Genomic DNA, 19,829 nt, shown 5'->3' with positions numbered 1-19,829 from the left:
GTGACGTCTGTGCTTGGAGGCTTGCAAATATTAATGTTAACAGACTAGCTAGCGTTTGCTGACACTGGGAATGTAGCAGCCAAATGGGGGTTCACCATGGAATCATGCATAGATTTGCTACCAAACTTGGAGGCTTGCAAATATTCATGTTAACAGACTGTTGTCAGACTAGCTAGTGTTCGCTAACACTAGCAGCTAAAGTGGGGTTTACGGCTAGCTTAATGCAAACCAGTGTTGCTGATAGCTACATCTAGATTTTGGTTAAACCCTATGGTACCAATCCCATGCATGACATATCGCAATTTTATTAAGGTAAAATAGGAACTGGTAAATATAAGTAAGTAATAAATGACAAGATAAATAAATATGAATTTTTTTATAAATATTTAAAATACAAAATGTGAATGTAATTTCAACAGCAGCACAACCTTACTGCATAATAGTTGTCTTATCTGATGCCATCACTAGGCTGATTTAAGAATTGAATTTAGGCTGTTATATTTAACAGTGAGTTAATTTCATTCAGGTGTGAGGATGGTGGATCAGGAAAGACAGGGGAAGGCAACAGGTAGGTCTAACATTAAGTGGAAGTGTAGGGGGAGTAACTTGATACCAACAGATTCATTTCTTAATATTATTGATATGGAAAACTACGGCTGGCTGGCGTGACAGTACAACACCAAAACACAAAAGGGGGGGTAGGAGGAGCAAAGTGTGCCTGCTTTGCACTGTGACAGGAGCGGCACCGCAGCAGTGCATCCTGGAGAGAAACTGAAGTATCAATCTCATTACACTGGTATTGATCAATATCAACACCAACGTTGGTATTGATATTTGGATTGATCTGCCCACTACTAGTACAGTATACAAATGTGTCCAGAGAGTACTACTGCTTTTGCCTGAGGGTAAATGGAATAGATATTACAGTTTGATTAGAACATACTGTGTGTGTATATACCAGCGTATTTGTGTTTAAGAGGAATATAAACACACAAATGTATTACAAATTGGTGTAGGAAAAAAGCTAAAAGTGATGCATTAATGGTTGAAACATCCTGCTTTTGCCACTGCAAGTGATAATGGTATGTACGCAAACTTGACCGAACTCCAAAAAAAAATGCCTATACGTCAACAATTGTCACACCGTCTTGTATGAAAAGATTATTGTAACATGACCAGGTTTATAAACTTGGCACAAAAAGTAAGGACATTTGTGTTTTGATAGATTTCTCTGTGGTAACAATGCTTTTTGGCAATACATCTTATACTGTTGGAAAGCCTGTTTAGTTCCCTTTCAAATGGTGCCCCATTTGTAAGGCACATGCATTTGTGGGATGAGCACCAGCGCTGAGTATGTGGGTTGCGCCCATGAAAAATTAGCCAAATCTTCTCTGCCAATGCCAAACAGGTTATTTTGCTGTTGCTATTACACTTATTTTGAGCTTCTGGTACCCCCAGGTGCCGCCAATTGGCAGCACTTGTGAGCATGGGCCCTACTACTGTAAGTACAGCTACAGTCAGTAAGTGTCTGCTCCAAGAATTGGCATGCTGCGTTTGACTGATCTGGATAGGGCCCTTGCGATACACCAACTTCAAATTGGTGTTCTGCAAAACCAAGTTGCGGCGTTATTTGGAGTGAGCCCTAGTACCATCTCCAAACTGAAGGCCAAGTTCTATATAATGGGGATGTCAAAGACGGGCCGCGAAGTGGGCGTCCCAAGAAGACGACACCCCAAGAAGACCATTTCCTCACCCTATCAGCACTTAGTAGTAGGCGGTCTTCTACAGATTTGCAGTCAAGGTTTGCAGGACGATATGGCTGACTGCTCTCTGCCCAGACAATCCGGAACAGACTGCACGCAGCCAATCTCCGGTCTCATAGGGCTGCCAGGAGTCCTGCCATGACTACCCTTCACCGTCAGGCCCGTTTTGCGCTGGTGTCGGCAATACCTGCACTGGAACCTGAACATGTGGAGGAACGTTATGTTCAGTGATGAGTCCAGATTCTGCCTATTGCAGTTGTATCGTAGGGTCCAAGTGTGGAGAAGACGTGGAGAACGCTATGCTGATTGCTGCACTGATGGAGTAACACCTTTTTGGTGGAGACAGTGTGATGGTGTGGGGTGGCATCTCCCTCACTGGAAAAACGAGGCTTGTCATCATTGGAGGCAATCTCAATGCAGAGAGGAGATTCTGCAACCAGTGGCAATCCCATATCTCCACAGTCTAGGACCGAACTCTATCCTCTATAGATGACAACCTTACAAATGGGGCACCATTTGAAAGGGAACTAAACGGGCTTTCAAACGGTATAAGATTTATTGCCAAAAAGCATTGTTACCACAGAGAAATAATCTACCAAACACAAATGTCCTTACTTTTTGTGCTAAGTTTATAATTAACATTGGGTACGCCATATAAAAAAACACACATTTATACTCTATGGTATCATTCTGTCCACATTGGTGGAAATGCATACTGCAGAACAGGAATCCCTCAGCAAAACTAAACTGGTTGGATTTTGAAGCCGACAAAATATTGCTTTTGAGTTGACCCTGATTCTAGTGAAAGATTTTGGTTGCCTGAGGACGCATGTTTTAATCTACACAGTAGGGGCCTTACTTTATGGTCTTGGTTGTTAAAATATAGCTCAGACAGGAAATGGACTAAAATTGGCTTAAAGGAATAAAGATGTTATTGACTGTATCCTTCTCTGGTGCAGTCTGTCCAATATTGTACATAGCAGAGATCAGACTGGAATATGACTTGCAAATAGATATGACTTTTTACATCAATACAGCTGTAATGCATTTTAGTCATACAGTAGAATGTGTGGCCCTAGGTACACAATAAGTCACTGTACAGTTCCAGCTATAACTTCAGTTAATATTTACTTTAAGGCTTCTAAACGGTGCCAAATGTTGCATGCAGACATTCTGTACAGTGTATACAGTACACAGCACTCATTCTCATCCCTTAACTTTGCCATTTGGAATGTGCTTATATCAAGTTTTCTTGTTTCAAAGTTAATAAATATTTAATAAGGTGAAGTGGGGAAAAAAGCATGAAGTACAGAAAATATGAAAAAGACATACCTTTTGGAGCACAGCTTTTACTGTAGCAGCAACCTATCCATTAACTTTTTGTTTTACCATTCCAGTCTACAGAGTATCCACAAGCTTGAAGTTATGTATTCCAGCCAGTGGTGGGAGAAGTATAAAATCCTTTTATCAGTGAAAAAGCTTTGATAAACCCACTGCACCTGCTCAGCACCAAACGGCAGACAAGTTAGCGGCTGGCTGGTGAACATAGTGGAGCGTTTATCTTCTAAAGGGTCAGATATTTCCCTCAGAGTTGGTGGAGACTAAAAACAGAGCTGAAAAAAGGTAAATATTACATTGGTAAGGTGGCCTGATACTTGACTTGAATTAATAATGATGTTTCCACTTGTGATCCGATCACTCAGAACGGATGTTAAAACCAGGTCAGAACAGGCACTCTGTCTGCTGGATGTATAGACGGTGTATAGAAAACGGCTCCATTAAGTAAAGGTTCTGCATTGAATTTAAGTCTAGAACTTAAATAAAGAAGTATTATCAGCAAAATGTACTTCAAGTATAAACTATAAGTTTTGTTAAGTAAACGTACACTTTAGGTAGAATTATTAGTTTCTCTTTAAATTTTGTTATTAAATGAACTATCCTTACTGTGAACTGCATTTTAATGTTGTAGCTGGTTGAAAAGGTGGAAACTATAAATTTGTATGTACTGTTGGTAGTTTATGCATCATGTGTTATCTTCTCATCTGCAAAGTAACTACAGATGTCAGATTAATGTGAAATGAAAAGTTATATAATTTTCTCCAATTAACATAGGAGTGGACATCAGTAAAGTACAAATACTAGTACGGTAAATAAACTGTACAACCATACTTCAGTACAACCCATCACTGTATAGTCAGCACATTACTTACCAATCATTTGTTAGCACATTCAATTTGCATTCTTCTTAGTGGGACCAATACAAAATAATAGAAGGCTAGGTGTTTCTTTTAGTTCTATCTAGTTTATGATCTTGTTTCTGTCATGATTTGAGTCACTGAACATGAGAAATCTAAGAATTTATATTTGTGCAGTCAGCTAGTAGGGAATGGTGGAGACCTTCGTTTCTTCTCACAAGTCTCATACATTTCAAGCCACTGCTGATTGCTCTGCTGACGGCCCACAAAGCTTTGTGACACATTGAGACATTCTTATTCAGTGAATCAGTCACACTGTCTTAGAAGCAGTTAGGATCTTCTGTCTTGCATGACAAACCTGCCACAGAAAATAACTAAGTCCTACTGGAAGCCTGGACTTTATTCCTCAGACTCAGCTTCAGACGGCTCCTCTGGCTATCTTGGATTTTCTCATTATTACTTAAAGCGGGTGTAATATTTTTTCGAGGTCAAAAGATTTCAGAATTTATAGTACGGTATCTTATAGCGTTCAATAGAAACCTATATACCAAATTTCACCAGGGAATTGCAGGATTAGGTGTCACATTACAATCGTATGCCTATTGACACTGGTACATTTTAAAAAGCGATCAAACTGGCTGATGGAGGATTAAACCAGTAACCTTCCATTTATTGGAGGTTCATGAGACGCTAACATTTCACGTCATGAATATAAAAGATTTTACAAAAAGCTTATATGCTAAATATCTCAAGACTCTATCCACATACCAGAATAATCATAAGTACTAGCTGTGTTAAACTGTGCTTGACACATTTCCCTAATTGATTCGAATTTTACAGTTTATCATAGATGTAGCAGAAATGAGAATGTGAAAAATTCTTTTAAACACAGCGTTGATGCTGCACATGCAGAACACACATAACAGGCATTTATTTCTTAGGTTTAGAAACACAATTTAGGTACTCGATCAATTTGTGGACTGTTTAAATTCATGTAGTGACGGTTTGTCAATTAATAGATTAATATACAATTAATTACCAACAAATTAAATCAATTCATCGTTTAATCTATCAAGAAACAGCTGAACTGCCAATAAAAATATTTCAGGTCGTGTGATTCCAGTTATTACATTAGAAATTGTTTTTTTTTACTGTCATGTATATTTCTTCATTAAATTCAGTATTTCAGCATGTTGGCATATTAACTTTGCCTCACATCCAAAGTAGCGCTAAACACTTTTTGTGGCCCTAGAGGAAAAGTCAGGGGATCTTTAGTGTCATCAGGGTACATTGTGGGTGAACCTTTGACATTCTTTATCAAACTTCATGCCAATCCATCTAATATTTGTCAAGAATTTAAGTCTGGACCAAAGTTTTCAACCGACATGCTGACATTTCCATCCCTAAAGTCATGCTTGAAATTCCAAACATTTTGCTAGTTTTAACTTCTAAATGTAAGTGTTTGTTGTGTTACATTATGGTGAATTTAATACTTTTTGTGTTTTGGACTGTTGTACGGCCAGGAAAAGCGTGAGTGTCTCAGTCAAACAAAAACAGTAATTACAAACAGTGGTATATAAACAAACTGGTGTATTGTTAATGATTAAGCTAGTCAATGTGGACCGTGGTGGTGGCCATCCTGTTGGGGTTCGAGCAGAGCTCATTTGTCAGCAAGCGGCTCACTTAGTTTAGAATGCATGTCTTTTAGCTCAGGGATGACAGGGGCTTGTTTCACAGCTGAATAAGCTTCTCAGTATGGGATCCAACCCTTGATTAAAAAGTAAAAAAGAAAACACCCTGTGGAAATCGTACAAATGATGAATAGCTGCGCTTAGAGAGAGTTAATAGTATTTGAGGCGAAGTGGTGCCAAAAAGAGAGGGACTGCGTAAATGGGTTGGATGCCCAGTGATAAACAACGCCTAAACACATCCATCCAGTCCACAAATACACACTTACATGCGTTAACGCACACATGCACAGGCACACACTTCATATTACAGCACATGTGCAAACATGATTTTCAGAGTGTGATAAATCTAAAGTTTATAGCTTATTGTTTCTCCTCCCTTAATCTGTCCTGGTGGGAATGAAGCAGTAATCTATTGCCTTTCTTAGAGGCAAATATTGCTCCTACAATTTGATTTGGACTCCACTCCTTTTAGAACACGTTCCACACATTCCTACTGGAACAAAGGGATGTAAAAGCTTTTTCTTATAGGGATCGGCTTAAAACTCCTTCATGTTTCCAACTTGGCTTAGCTGCATTGAACGTGGTAAGCTTTCACAATAAGGCTCCTTCTCTTCCTTCATCTTTTATGAGAAGGTCTGGTGTTTAAGTTGTACTTTTGTCTGAGGGGAACATCCAGCATCAACATCACCACTCGTTTAACTTTATGCTGAAGGTTTGAGTCAATGTTACCTGAACTGGAAATTTGAGGATTTTAGTATTCAGCTTTGGTGCCACAACTTATACAAAATAAATAAGACAAATATCCTCTGACACGACAGACATGCTGCATTGTGAATGAAAATCAGCGTTGGGCATGACGTTTGCTTGTTTTATCCCAGTATTGTCATAGTGGAAGACTACAGATCACAAAACAGTATGTGGGATCTCTGACGACGTCTTCCTTTGCTTTGTTCCACTTTTACTTTTTTTGCACCTCTATTTCTGTATTTGGTGGTGGATCTGAACCTTAAAGCAGTTTAATCATGCTGACACACCCCTGCGACTTGCTCCACTTGTCTGTATAATAGGGGTGTCACCCCACTGGCAGCACACAGCGATTGTTCCAATGCAATTTTCTTAAGTGCCTGTTAGCATTTAGCTGGAATAAGATGGCACACATGCACAGGCCCACAAGCACATGGGCACAGAGACACAGACAGATGAATGGAATGCAAATGATTCTATCAGTTTATAGAGAAGGAAATATATTACTACAAGATGAAAATTCACATCCATTATGAGCCGTTGCTGAGGCCCACTAAACCATGTTTACTGTACTTGCTCGCTCTCTTTTTTTGAATTAAAGGCTCTCGACACTCTTCAATAAAAGCTGAGCTGTCTTTCACCCAATACACCTGACACAGTAAGTGATTCTTCTCCTTTATCAACAAGTCATTCAGGAACACAAACCCACCATCTCCTCCTGCTCTCTATCTCTTTTTCTCTCATCCTGTGTGATGTGCAGGTGTTTTGGGGGGGTTGACCGGAAAGTACCAAGGCTGTCCCAGAAGTAGCACTCCATTAATGGGACATGCCCACCAACAAAAGGAGTCAGCCCTGCAGAGAAATTACAATTCTGACTCTGTGCAAAAGAGAAAAAATGGAAACTCCCTCCAGCTCCACCTGTCAAACCCAGTGTTGCCATTTAAAGTCTTCGACACGGACCAATGCTACGTTGAAAATGTTGAGCAACTTAGTCTACGAAACTAAAATTCTAAACTTCAGGTTCCCTCGGTTCTTTGAGGTTCTGTTTCTGCACGTTATGAGACAATGGGCTCCTGGCCACAGATATGTAAAACGCCCACCTCCCACCTTTCTTACATTAGCGCAAACCCCAGACTAAACGAGAAACAAAACTACAAACGACGTTTTGTTACAGTCTGTGGTCATTATGTGTCTCATGTGGTCATTTTGCGTTACTTTGTGGTTGTGTCTCTGTCGTCTTGATGCGTCTTTGTGGTTGTTTTGTGTCTCTCTCTGGTCATTTGAGTTTTCTGTTGCACGACTAGAACAACTTTTGAACTTGCACACAAGACACACAGAATTTTGACACAGGCGTACACATACCTCCCCATCAGGCCAGGCATTAACACATGCACAATCACCAATTTTCAACCAACTTTATCCATTTAGTCTTTCTTTGTCCTTTACCAAGTTCCAGTGTATGATGTTCACAGCATATGTAACATCCTTGAATTGTTGAAAAGTTAAATAATGTGAATATGACATCAACCTGGCAGTTCCCTCAGCTCCACAGAGGTTTTTACCGTGTTTCAGCTTATTTTTCTGGTTTTACAGCACACAACTTTAGTGTTTTCTGTAAAGAATGAATGCCAATAATGATCCATGTCTGATGGGTGTGTAAATGGGCAATTGTTTGCTTACATGTTTGCCATAATGGTGAAAATAGTGTTTTCAGCTTGTTCAACTGCCTCCAAGTAGCCCAAGTAAGTAATCTCTGGAGCCCCACTGCTAGCATCGTATGACAGTATATGAAAAAAAATTTGGAGGCAGAGTTGCATGGGAAAAACAGAAGTTAAATAACAAATGGCAATAAGCACAAGAGCATCAATTAACTCTTTTTCTTGCATTCATTACAATGTCTCTCTACAATGCCCAGAATGTTTCCTTTCTCTCTTCTGCCCTCCTTCCTTTTCTCAGACTCCAGTCAGCAGATTTACAACCCTCCATATTTCTGTATATCAGGACATCCTCTGTTGCCAAGCAGTTGAGTGAGGTTTCCCAGAGGAGCATCTCCTCCTAATCAGCTGCTCCATATATAACCTCTTTGCCATCGTGCTACTGGCTGTAGATTGCCAGTCCTCCTCTCCTGTTCTGAGTTTTCGGTTCCAGAACAGCTGATCCGAGTTGGTTCAATCAACTCGGAGTAGGTTGACTCAGAGCTAAGCGCGTGCACCACTACAATAAAAAGGCAGCATGAATGGAGCCATGATACTACGATTCACCATGGTAACAAACTGGTCGGCGGAAATACTCATGCGCACATACAGCGAGTTTGAACATGTATTTTGTTTTAAAAAAAAGCAACATAGCAGCTGCTGTAAAAGAGAGAATTGCTGCTCAGTGTATTAATTTCATATTTAACCACAGGTACCCTATAATATTACTGGTGAAAACTGGAATGGTATTACACCTATTTCATTTAGGTGCAATTCTGCGGGTGAAAAAGTAAGATACTAATCCCATTCTGAGCCTGCAGCACCATGATCATTAACAGAAATATTTATAATCTAATTCTTTTTAATGGCTCTCACTGGTTTGTGTCCAGGGAACACTACAAAAACATTTAAAAAAAAAAAAAAAAAGTTTCAGAGCGAGGCACACTTTTCTGACGTCTCTGCATACAGTGGCTTTACTAATATAATCTGCATCACCAATGTTAAGAAAACTGCTGTTTGCAAAAAACCTAATGTGAAACAAAATCTACTGGGATGTAAAAGCATGTCCACGATGGTGGATGTTAGTGATATGAGGACAGATAAGGTATCTACATATGTAATTGACTGTGAAGGAAAATACCTCTCAAATTCGTTACCTGGAAATGAAAATCCATCTAGTCGGGACTCATATCCTCTCCCAACGTAAACTCTCTGTGAAGTAGGCCTAATACAGCTTTTTCATCAACGGGATCGTCGACAAAAGGACATGCAATGTTTGAGAAAAAAACGTTTTATAATCTGCCTAACAATACATTTTTTTTTATTCATGCAGATAACAAACTGCGCTAAAATGCACCTGATACAGACTGAATGAGGAAATGAATGCGCGCTGTGTCAGAGGGAGGAGACTGAAAGAAACTCAAGTTTTCTTTAAGAAAACCTGCTCTCAACCAGGTTAGGTTCACAGGCTCAGTTACCATAGTAACCGACTCTGAGGTTAAGTTACTTCTCTTTTTTAAAACGGGCTGGAGTTACCCCTCTCTCTCAGGTTTGATTATCCTTCCTTTCTGAAACGGAAAACCCAGAGTTTCCCTCATCTCAGGGTTAACAAACTCAGAGTTTTCACTAAACCTGCTTTCTGAAACAGACCCCTGAACGGTGTTTCTTCTGCCAGAGCGGTTATGTTTATTTTACTGAGCCCATTTCACTGTATCCGCCTCCACCTACATGGATGCATGAGGGGAGAGAGTTATTAGCTTTTTGTTGCACATAGACACTCATTTGTAAAACTATTAGCAGCAAGTGACCAACCACGTGTGTCCAACCATCTCAGAACAACAGAGGCAGAGAGTTGAAATATAACCTCAGCATAGCAGACTCAGGACTCTGATTGAGGCAACACAGAGTTGTGTAATCCATGTAAATGACTAGAGAATCAGTGCAGGGCTCGGGATGTATTATGAGATTATGCACATGACTACATGTCAGCATTTGAAAGCAATCGGAGAATCAATGTGAGAGCAAAGACTTGCTGAGGAGGTGGACGATATGTATGACCTCAATTTCCCACTGCATTAAAATGTGATGAGTACGTGAATTCATTTTACCGCTGTGGAGTCTCGACTGTGGAAAGGTATCCACAAGCTCCTCACTGGTTGTTCTCTGCTATGAGAGTCATGGTATGAACATTGTGGCTCTGGAGAGGACGATTTTGGTTGGTCTACCACTTTGGTCCAGAATGAAATATCTCCATAAATATTGGATTGCCAGGATGTTTTGTACAGACATTCTTGGTCCCCAGAGGATGGAGTCTAATGACTTTGGTGATCCCTGGACTTTTCATCTAGTGCCACCAGCAGGTTGACATCTTTTGTCAAATTTGAGTGGAATGTCTCGACAGCTATTGGATGGATTGCCTTGAAATTCACATCAGACATCCATTGTCCCATTGGGATGAATTGTTATCACTTTATTAATGCCCTTATGTTTCCATTAGTGCCATAATTGGGTCAAATTTTGTCCAATGCTTTGGTTTATGACCAAATACCTTCAAAACTAATGACAGCCTCAGCTGTACTTTGGGTTAAGAGCTAATAAGCCAATGATAACACACTTTACTATGATTGTGACCATGGTAAACATTATGGTAGCATGTCATTCTCATTGTAAGCATGTTACAATGCTGACATTAGCATGTAGCTCAAATGTGTTTGTGAGGAATTGCTTAAAGCGGCTAGAATGACTGTAGACTCTTAAGTCTTGTCACATATCTCTCATACATGGATATCTGAATAACATAACGCTCTATTTATCAACATGTTTTCATGACTGTCTCATTATTTGGATGCTCACAACTGGAAGGCTACATGCATGGCTCCAACAATAAGTCTAGTGTGAACCCAACAATACACTGAAGACAGGTCAGTACTGTCATACTGGCAAATCCAAGCTAGGTTTTTTTTTTTTTTTGTATGTTGATGGGCTTTTCCTGGTTATAGTAAACGGAATACACTGTTTTCATGTGTCAACCCATGAACACAATATTTGAATGCCTCAAATGTATAATCTGCATGTAAATGCACTCAGTAAATGCTTTGCTGTTGCATAGAAATCAGCCATTTAAAGATATCTCAGTATTTGTTTTACATTAGTGGGGATGGTTAGGCAAACACATTGCATCATGAAAAGGTTTGTTGGTGGTCTGTCTGTGATGATTGTCCGATGACCTACCATGAGATTTATGAGAATGAAAGATATACAGTTATCATACTGTACAGTATGATCAGTGTGCAAATGGAGGCTTACATGTGAGTTTTTCAACCTAATTAGTTTGTAATGCACAGAATATCTCTTATCTTTTATTTGAGGTGATGATGGGAGAGCAAATGAGTGAGTGTAATTTACACGTTGAGCGTAGGAAAATGCTTTCAGAACCATTAAGTTTAAGCCTCAGAGAATCACTGTAAAATAGTTTTCCATTGGCTGATTCATTTGCTTTCTTTTAGTTACAGTGTAATCAGACGCATTTAGAGGTTGGAGAGCCAACACACTGACACAAAACTAACTGCTCATGCCCAGTGATGATAGTGATGTCTACTTAATCTGTAATCAATATCACAGCACTACTTGACTGTGACATGCCTGTATCTGTTTAGCTATGCATGAAATTACCCTGATTATGAGATTAATAGCTGAGATTCATTATTGTTTGGATTTACATTCATGAAGTTAAGAAAATAATTCAAACTCCTCTGCAGAGATATTTCATCTTTTTTTCAATGTCACTGTTCTCTGTATGAGTCAAGGTGATAATGGCAAGGTTACAGCACAAATACAGATAAATATTTTGTCCACCAAATTAAGTAATTGAAGCATTTTTCAAATTGTCATGCGCCAACAGGTTCAACTTTCTAAAGAGATTTCGATTCATGACACAAAGGTCGATGCTGCATTAATTTAGCATTTCACGATAAACCCCTTCAACTTTAATGAAAAACCAAACAAAGGGAATGATTTAAATGCAAAATACATTTGCATTTAGAAGTTTAAAAAAAGTGATGTGTCACAGAAGTTATGATCCAGTTAAAATGTTAACAATTAGAATATTAGTTTGTAAGACGTAGGGTTAAAGGAAGGATTGAATAAAAAGTGACTTACTGGTGACGATATGTTAGTTTTCGGATGCTCTTTCCTCTGCTTTGCTGTCTTAGAACAACTAGAAATAGATGCATTAGTACTAATATGGTATTTAAAATAGTATTTAAAAAAAAACAACAATTGTACAAATTATTAATTAAAAGTTTGATAGCAAATACAAAAAAGTCTGAGTGTAGTTGTATGGAATATGAAATTCACTTTTAAATCTATAGGAATTCCTGACTGTATTGGACATCGACATGAATGAATATCTATTGATGCCTTTAATAAGGTTAACTTTTTTCACATACAGCTAAACTAGTATGTTTTCCCTTATGACAGGCTGTGAAGTGGGAGTGCTTTGGTTTTCCTTCTGCTAATCTCACTATTCAGGAAATATAAAGATGAGACGGTGTGCTGTATACGGTAAAACGAGTACAGAGAAATAGAGATAACATTGATCATAAATAGGCTGCAAACATGTATTCAATATGCATGTAAAACAGTCTGTTAAAAAAAATGTTGATGCTGCATCTGACTAAAAGATTTTGCAGTGTTGGTTGGTGTCCACACAAACCAAATGTGTGACTCAGTTTAGACCAAATACATGCTGTTTGAACTTCAGCCTCCTGTGAGCTACAAACCCAGAGGAATATCAGGCGTGTATCATTATGTTATGTGTAACACAGGGTGTGAAATGAGAACTCAGGGGCAATTAACCTTTTCATTTTTTTGCCCCATTACATTGGTAGCCGTCTGCCCTCAAATACATAAAGGCAGCGTTGGGGCATCCAAAGCTAAATAACAGGCACTAGACACAAAAAAGAACACGGAGCTATGCACACTGTTATGCTGTGGGACAAAATAAGTGAAGTATCAGGGTGGCCTCTAGCTCACCCAGTAAGTGCGTTTGCCCCATGTTGAGTCCTGCAGTGGCACAGGGTTCGAATCTGACCTGGTGCCCTTTGCTGCGTGTCATCCCTTATCTCTCTCCCCCTTTCATGTCTATCCACTTTTAAATAAAGGGAAAAGCCCCAAAAAATCTTTAAAAAAAAAAAAAAGTTAAATATCAGCAACAGGATGTAACATTTCAAGCTCAATTTAAATATTCACAGCAGCTCAAAAGACTCTAAATCACACACCACATGCTACTTGTACTCCCATCTTCTCAGTCAAGAGGTCAAACTTACTCTTTACTATTCCACCAACTCAGATTTTAGCCCCAAAGCAATAGCCGCCATGACCTTACCTTACATGAAAAGGATCAGAATGATCAGGTGTTGGATTGCTACTCTGTTGCTACTCTACTACTCTGTATCAGCAGATACCACAATAACATTGTGCCTCTCTGTTCCTAACTACATCCCCAAACCCAGGGGCGGTTTTTGGCACGGGCGACCTGGGCAGCCGCCCGCGGCGGCATTTTATCATGAGTCATGCCACAAGCACTTGGAAAAAAAAATATATAATTCCTCTGCTCCGCGAAGCAGTTTTCTATATCTCCTTGCAGCTGCAGGCGCCCTGCTTGCACCCCCTACTTTCACAATGAAATGAACTAGCCCGTAACGGTGTGGGGTCCGGCGCGAAAGAAACACACGGTGACAGGAGAACTCGGAAGTACACAGAGACGAAGCAAGACGAGTCTAAACCTTTCTTTTATGTCAATGGTCTAAACGCGAAAATGAAACAAAGTTACCCAAGCGGCTCAAATAAAAGAAAGCGAAAAGACATGTTTTCGGTTTCAGTTGCAGGACCTTCATCAGCTCCCGTGGCTGATGATAGTGGTGGTGGTGGTGTCGGCGGCAGTGGCATGCACAGTGAGGAGGAGACTCAGGAGGAGAGAGACAGAGATGAGGGAGTGAGGGTAGAACCTGCGGACAACTCCCCTTAAAACACTTTGGCCCTTGATAAAACTGAGCCAAAAACTGGTGGAGAAAAACACTACAACAATAAAAGACGTAGCCATGCTTTACTGTATGATTGCATTAGTATATAAACGTTGCACATCATGCAAACTTTCTTAACGAGAATTGTAGATTTTCTATCTTTTTTTTTTTTATTGTATATATTGTTGGCACATTTATGTATATAGTGTATATTTATTTTAAGTTCTGATAACCTATACTGTCACTGGGTTTCCTGTTGTAATTGCAATAGTTAAATAATTGGATTCTCTTAAGTGTTTTTCAAATGCTCTAATGAAGGATTTGTGCAATTGAGAAATATAATTTTCTCTTTCACTTATGTTGTGGGGGGGGCGCTCGAAGGGGGTCTCGCCCTGGGTGTAATTCAATGTAGAACTGCCCCTGCCCAAACCCATTCATTGCCATTCTCTACCTGTCCACCAGATGCACTCTGACTTTTTCGGCTGTCCCAGTCACCTCACTCCCACATTGGTCGCTTCATGTCTTGCTTTTCAGTCTCTGAACTCTGCTATCTGAAACTGGACCTCTACCTGAACCCTTATCTATACTTGCCTGCCTGTCTGCCAGAACTTTTCCCTGCCCCGTTCTTGCTATCCTGTGGAACTAATTACTTGTGTTTGGACTTGCCAGTAAGCTTATATCACACCTTAAATAAATCCCTAAATGGTTCCTGTCTGTTCGATTGTATTCATCTGGGTCCAATTCCTCGTGCCTAGCACCCACCTGCGTGACAATAACAGGCACACCTCTGGTTTTATGAATTTATAAAATACATTTTGATAGGATGATGCACAACTACCCTGAGGAGAATTTTAAAAGGGTTTTAACCTGAAAAGTAAAACGGGAAATGTATTGTTTATTTACAGTGTCGTCGTCATCGTGACTGGAGGCGAGTGTGTCAAATATTAACACTCATTCTTGAGCAGACAATTATTTGCATTGATTTAGTTGTAATCGGTCATTATGCAGTCATAGAGCACAGTGTCATACTTACAAGCCACAAATTACGGCTTTCACCGGAGTCTTTTACAAGCCTCACAACTATAAATCCTGTGTGTGACAGCTTAATACAGCTGTGCTCTCAAACACACAGATTTACACAAAGGGTAGAAGTTAACAAATTTCTGAAACGCTGTCATGTATAGGTCTGTAAGGAGTGGAAGATAAATGACTCGATAAATCAACTGATTTAAAAAAAAAAAAAACACTGGAGAGAGCCAGAGGTTTACATAGCTGCTATACAATAAAAAATACTAAAGATATACTGTGATTGGCTGTAGACACACGCTCGCACACAAATGGATACATTACAGACATCATTTACCAAACGGATGAACAGGAGGTGGGGCAACTACAACCTTCATGTGACTGATTGATGTGAACGGATGCAGAACAGTTAAATTGCATTTATGAGCGCTGCTTCAACCTTATTTAAGGGCTTATAGGAAAATGACTTGGTGCTGCTTAAAATTTAATTCATATGGATTGATGGGCCTTGTGGTGAATACTAAAAAAGGAGCCAATTTATGATATATGCATCATTACCCTCAAAGGGATAAAAATATGCAATAAGTCACACACACTGGTATTAAGGTATTACTGCCTAAATAAATAGAACAGAATCACATTGGCAGGATGCCTAGCTGCACATTCACAGCAGATAACAGCCGCTGACTTATGGAGTTATATGATGAACATGCTGCAATCAAATGTCAACAGTGCAGGGTTCAGTGTAGACAAAAATATACCAATAACACGTAGATGATTACTGTGGGGATTGAAGACCTAAGCATTTCCCACCTGATGGACTAAAATGTATTATGTTAATCATTGCTTTGCTTCTGCTTTGATGCATTTGTAGATGTTAAATTAACCCTTTGAGTGTTTACAAATGCACACAATAGCTCTAAAAGAACAGCCAAACTGATGCTGTCTCCTGGTACTCTGACCTCAGAGATGAACTTCTAGGCCAACAACAAACAAAATGATTTGACATTCAAATAGCTTGTTTTGACTAACTTAAAGTATTTCATTTGAAGTGACATAAAACAGGGAAAACTGCTATTTCACTTGCTTGATGATTATCAGTATTGCTCTTAATTTTTGACTAAAATTGGCACTTTGGGGACTTCTCTAGCCTGATTATTATATAGAATTGCCATTTTGTTTAACTTCTTTCATTCACCTGACATTGTGTTAATGTTACCCAGTTTCTTGTTTGGAGGGAAGGTTTATTAGGACCCGAGCGCTGACAGCGGCGAAAGCCCTATTGAAACTGAAGGAATTATTATTACGGCAAATTAATTGCCTTTTTGAGGGGCTTAACATATTCAAAAACTCCCTAAAATTGGCGGGCGCATCAAGTCTGGTGAAAATTTACGTATTTTAAGGGTTTAAATAATAGGCGCACAAAAATACAAACTTAAAAAAAAATGGCGCCCCTGCAGTACGTTTAACATGACTCACGAAACTTTGGCATGTCAAGACGTACAAGAAACGTCATTGGAGCCATACCTTAAACCCAACAGGAAGTCCGCCATTTTGAATTCAAAGTTCGAAATTAGTGCGATTTTGGCCATTTCCACATGTCGTACTTTAACGAACTCCTCCTAGAGATTTCATCCGATGGACTTCAAATTTGGTCTGTACCATCTCAACACCTTAGAGATGAAAAGTTATTAAAAGAAACTTTTCATCAAACGGCGTGGCGTGGCGGCCATTTTGAGTGTGTAGCGATGAACGAGAGTGGCTGTAATTCAATTTTATTTATAGTGTCAAATCATAACAGGAATTATCTCAGGACACTTTACAGATAGTCGGTCTAGACCACACTCTATAATTTACAAGGACCCAACAATTCCAGTGATTCCCCCAAGAGCATGCATGAATGCGTAAGTGTGACAGTGGCAAGGAAAAACTCCCTTTTAGGAAGAAACCTCGGACAGACCCAGGCTCTTGGTAGGTGGTGTCTGACGGTGCCGGTCGGGGGTATGATGAACAATGGCAATAATAGTCACAATAAAGATATTGTAATAGTTATAATAGTTCAGGGTGTCGTAGAGCACAGCAGGGCGTAACAGGGTGTGGCAGGGCGTTGGCCGGACATAGCAAGTCGAAGCCGGGCATTGCAGTGCGTAGCAGGGTGTAATAGGGCACAGCAGGGCGTAGGGCATGACCACGGCGACAGCTGCCACCCTGATGTAGGTGCCATCATGATCCAAGATGATGATGCTTGGCGGAAAAAGAACATAGATACGAGATAGCTCCCGGAGCTTTATTCAGTAACAAGCATTTCTGTGACACGAATACACACAGATGGAAAGAGAGGGCTCAGTGTGTCAAAGGTACCCGGTAGTCTAAAACTATAACCGCATAACTAAGGCTGCAGAGAAGGGAGATAGGAGGCTGTGTTCCGTGATTGTGGCTACTCCTTCCCCATACGGTCTAGGTACGCTGCGACTCATTACTCCTAAGTATATGTAAACTTTATATGGGGAGAAGCAGAGATGGGGTGGGGGTGCGCCATGACTGTGGCTACACACCCATCCCCGCCGGTCTAGGCGAACGCTGCAACTCCTCATACCCTAAATATAGTAAGCTTTCTATGAAGAGAAGCCGAGATAGGAGGCGGTGCGTCATGACTGTGACTGTAACTACAGTGTACATTGTCATATCTGTTTGAAATTTCCCACAATCAACAAGAGTCCAGTCCTGAGGCCATATACAGGCCAATATTGACTTTTGGTCATAGCACCCGCCGCTGGCAACAGAAAATCAGCCTTATATGACAAACATCCGATTTACATGAAACTTGTGTGGTCTACATGTGATACTGAGCCGCCCCCTATACTTTAACCACGACCACTTACTCAGGCCCTGACCCCTATGCTTAGGCCACGCCCCCTTTCACAGCTAATGAACTGTATGACGTAGAGTCTTGTGTGAGGTATCATTGAACTCGGCAGGGAGTTCCCTTTTCATTGGTGACGATTTGCAGTGTCTGAGTGCCATGCAAATGCACGGTCGCAAGGAGCGACGTCCGCCAGTAACCCCGACATGTGCACAGGTGCGTGGGCCCGTCCATTGCTGCTTGCAGCTTTAATTTGTTTTGTTGTTTTGTTTTGCCATAACCAATCTGTAGTAAGTGACGTATGCGTCTCACCAATATAAGTTACATTTGATACTGATTCGCAGGGAACAATTGCCAGGAGCAGTAACTTAAACCTACAATAACTGATTTTCTGTCTTAAGGTGAAACATTGGCTGAATCAACAAGATCACATTCAAAAGAAGCTTTTCACTCACTTTCGTGGTTCAGTACTTCAGGTGGTGATGTATGCAGGCCTTAACATCCTGACAAGACCATTTAAAGCTTCAGAATTTTATATAAAACTTTTTTTTTTAACTTTGCTTATCTTTGTCTTTGCAGGGATGTCCTTTCTGTAGAGTTGTGTAATGATCATCCCCAGTACCACCCCTGGTCTGTCGACCACAGTTAATAGTAACTGTAACCTCATGTAGTAATTCATATCACTGCTACCCCACTGATGTTGCACAGAGAAAAGCAGCCTCCCAGGCAGAGAAACTCAGAGGCGTGAAAAGAGATGGAGACCACTATGGCTGGCTTCACACATTTGAATGGTGACAGGCGTAATGAGTAGGAGCACACACAAACAAGGTTAGTGGGGATTGAGTTGACAGATTGCCTCCAGAGACTTAGACAGAAAGCAAGAAAATACACTTTCCACGTCTTCCATCTCATTGCTGGGAGATTAAAGAAGGACTGAGGAAACACAATCTGCCTTTTGACAGGGATAAGAGGGGGGTAAAAGGACAAAAAACGATGATCCCCTTCACATAGAAAATCCAAAACACATGGCTATCAATCAGAAGAAGGCTCTCTGTCCGACTGTTTGCAGTGAGGATTTTAAGAGAAAAAAATGTGGAAATGGTAACGCACACATCAGTGTTGGTGAGGTGCTAGTTTCGCTTTGCCAGACCATCCACACGCTGCGGAGCGGAGGAGGGTCTGGCTACTCCACACGCTGCGGAGCGGAGGAGGGTCTGGCTACTCCACACAGCATTCCGGGATGGGAGAAAAACGTGCTCTGATTTACTGGCATTTCTTTAAACCAATCACAATCATCATGGGCGCTAAGCTCTGCATGGAGCCTCTGTGAAATAGTCATGCGAGAGAAAACTCAGATTGAACAGAGTCTAGCTAGCTGTCTCAATTTACCATGCAGAGATCTGAGGAGCAGTCAACCAAAGTCCTCATAAATCCACCAGAATTCAAAATTCCAACACAAAGAAAGAGGAAGGAAACGGACATACATGCATCCGGCGGAATTTCCTGCGGCACCGGAGCAATCCCCGAAGTGGAACGCCAATGATATAGACTTGTGAGGCGCTGACTGGGGAATGTTACTGACAGAAAGTCAATGAAGTGAGCGGACTGGGCTGGAGTTTTATGTGATCACTCTACTTTACTCTGAAACTCTAAACTTATACTACACTTCCTCCAAATGTACTTTAAACCTTGACCTAAGTCAACTCCTCCTTGGACCCAGCAGAAAAATACAACCTAAGGGTAATGGTGGTGTACGGGGTTGAAGAACAAAGTTACACAGAGATTCCGCTATTGCTGCCAACCCGGGTTTGCTTTTTTACATTAAACCAG

The sequence above is a fragment of the Sander vitreus genome, chromosome 20 (genome assembly GCF_031162955.1).
Source record: "Sander vitreus isolate 19-12246 chromosome 20, sanVit1, whole genome shotgun sequence".
NCBI classification, from domain to species: Eukaryota; Metazoa; Chordata; class Actinopteri; order Perciformes; family Percidae; genus Sander; species Sander vitreus.
The sequence above is the reverse complement of the archived record's forward strand: the minus strand, read 5'-3'. Positions refer to the sequence as shown.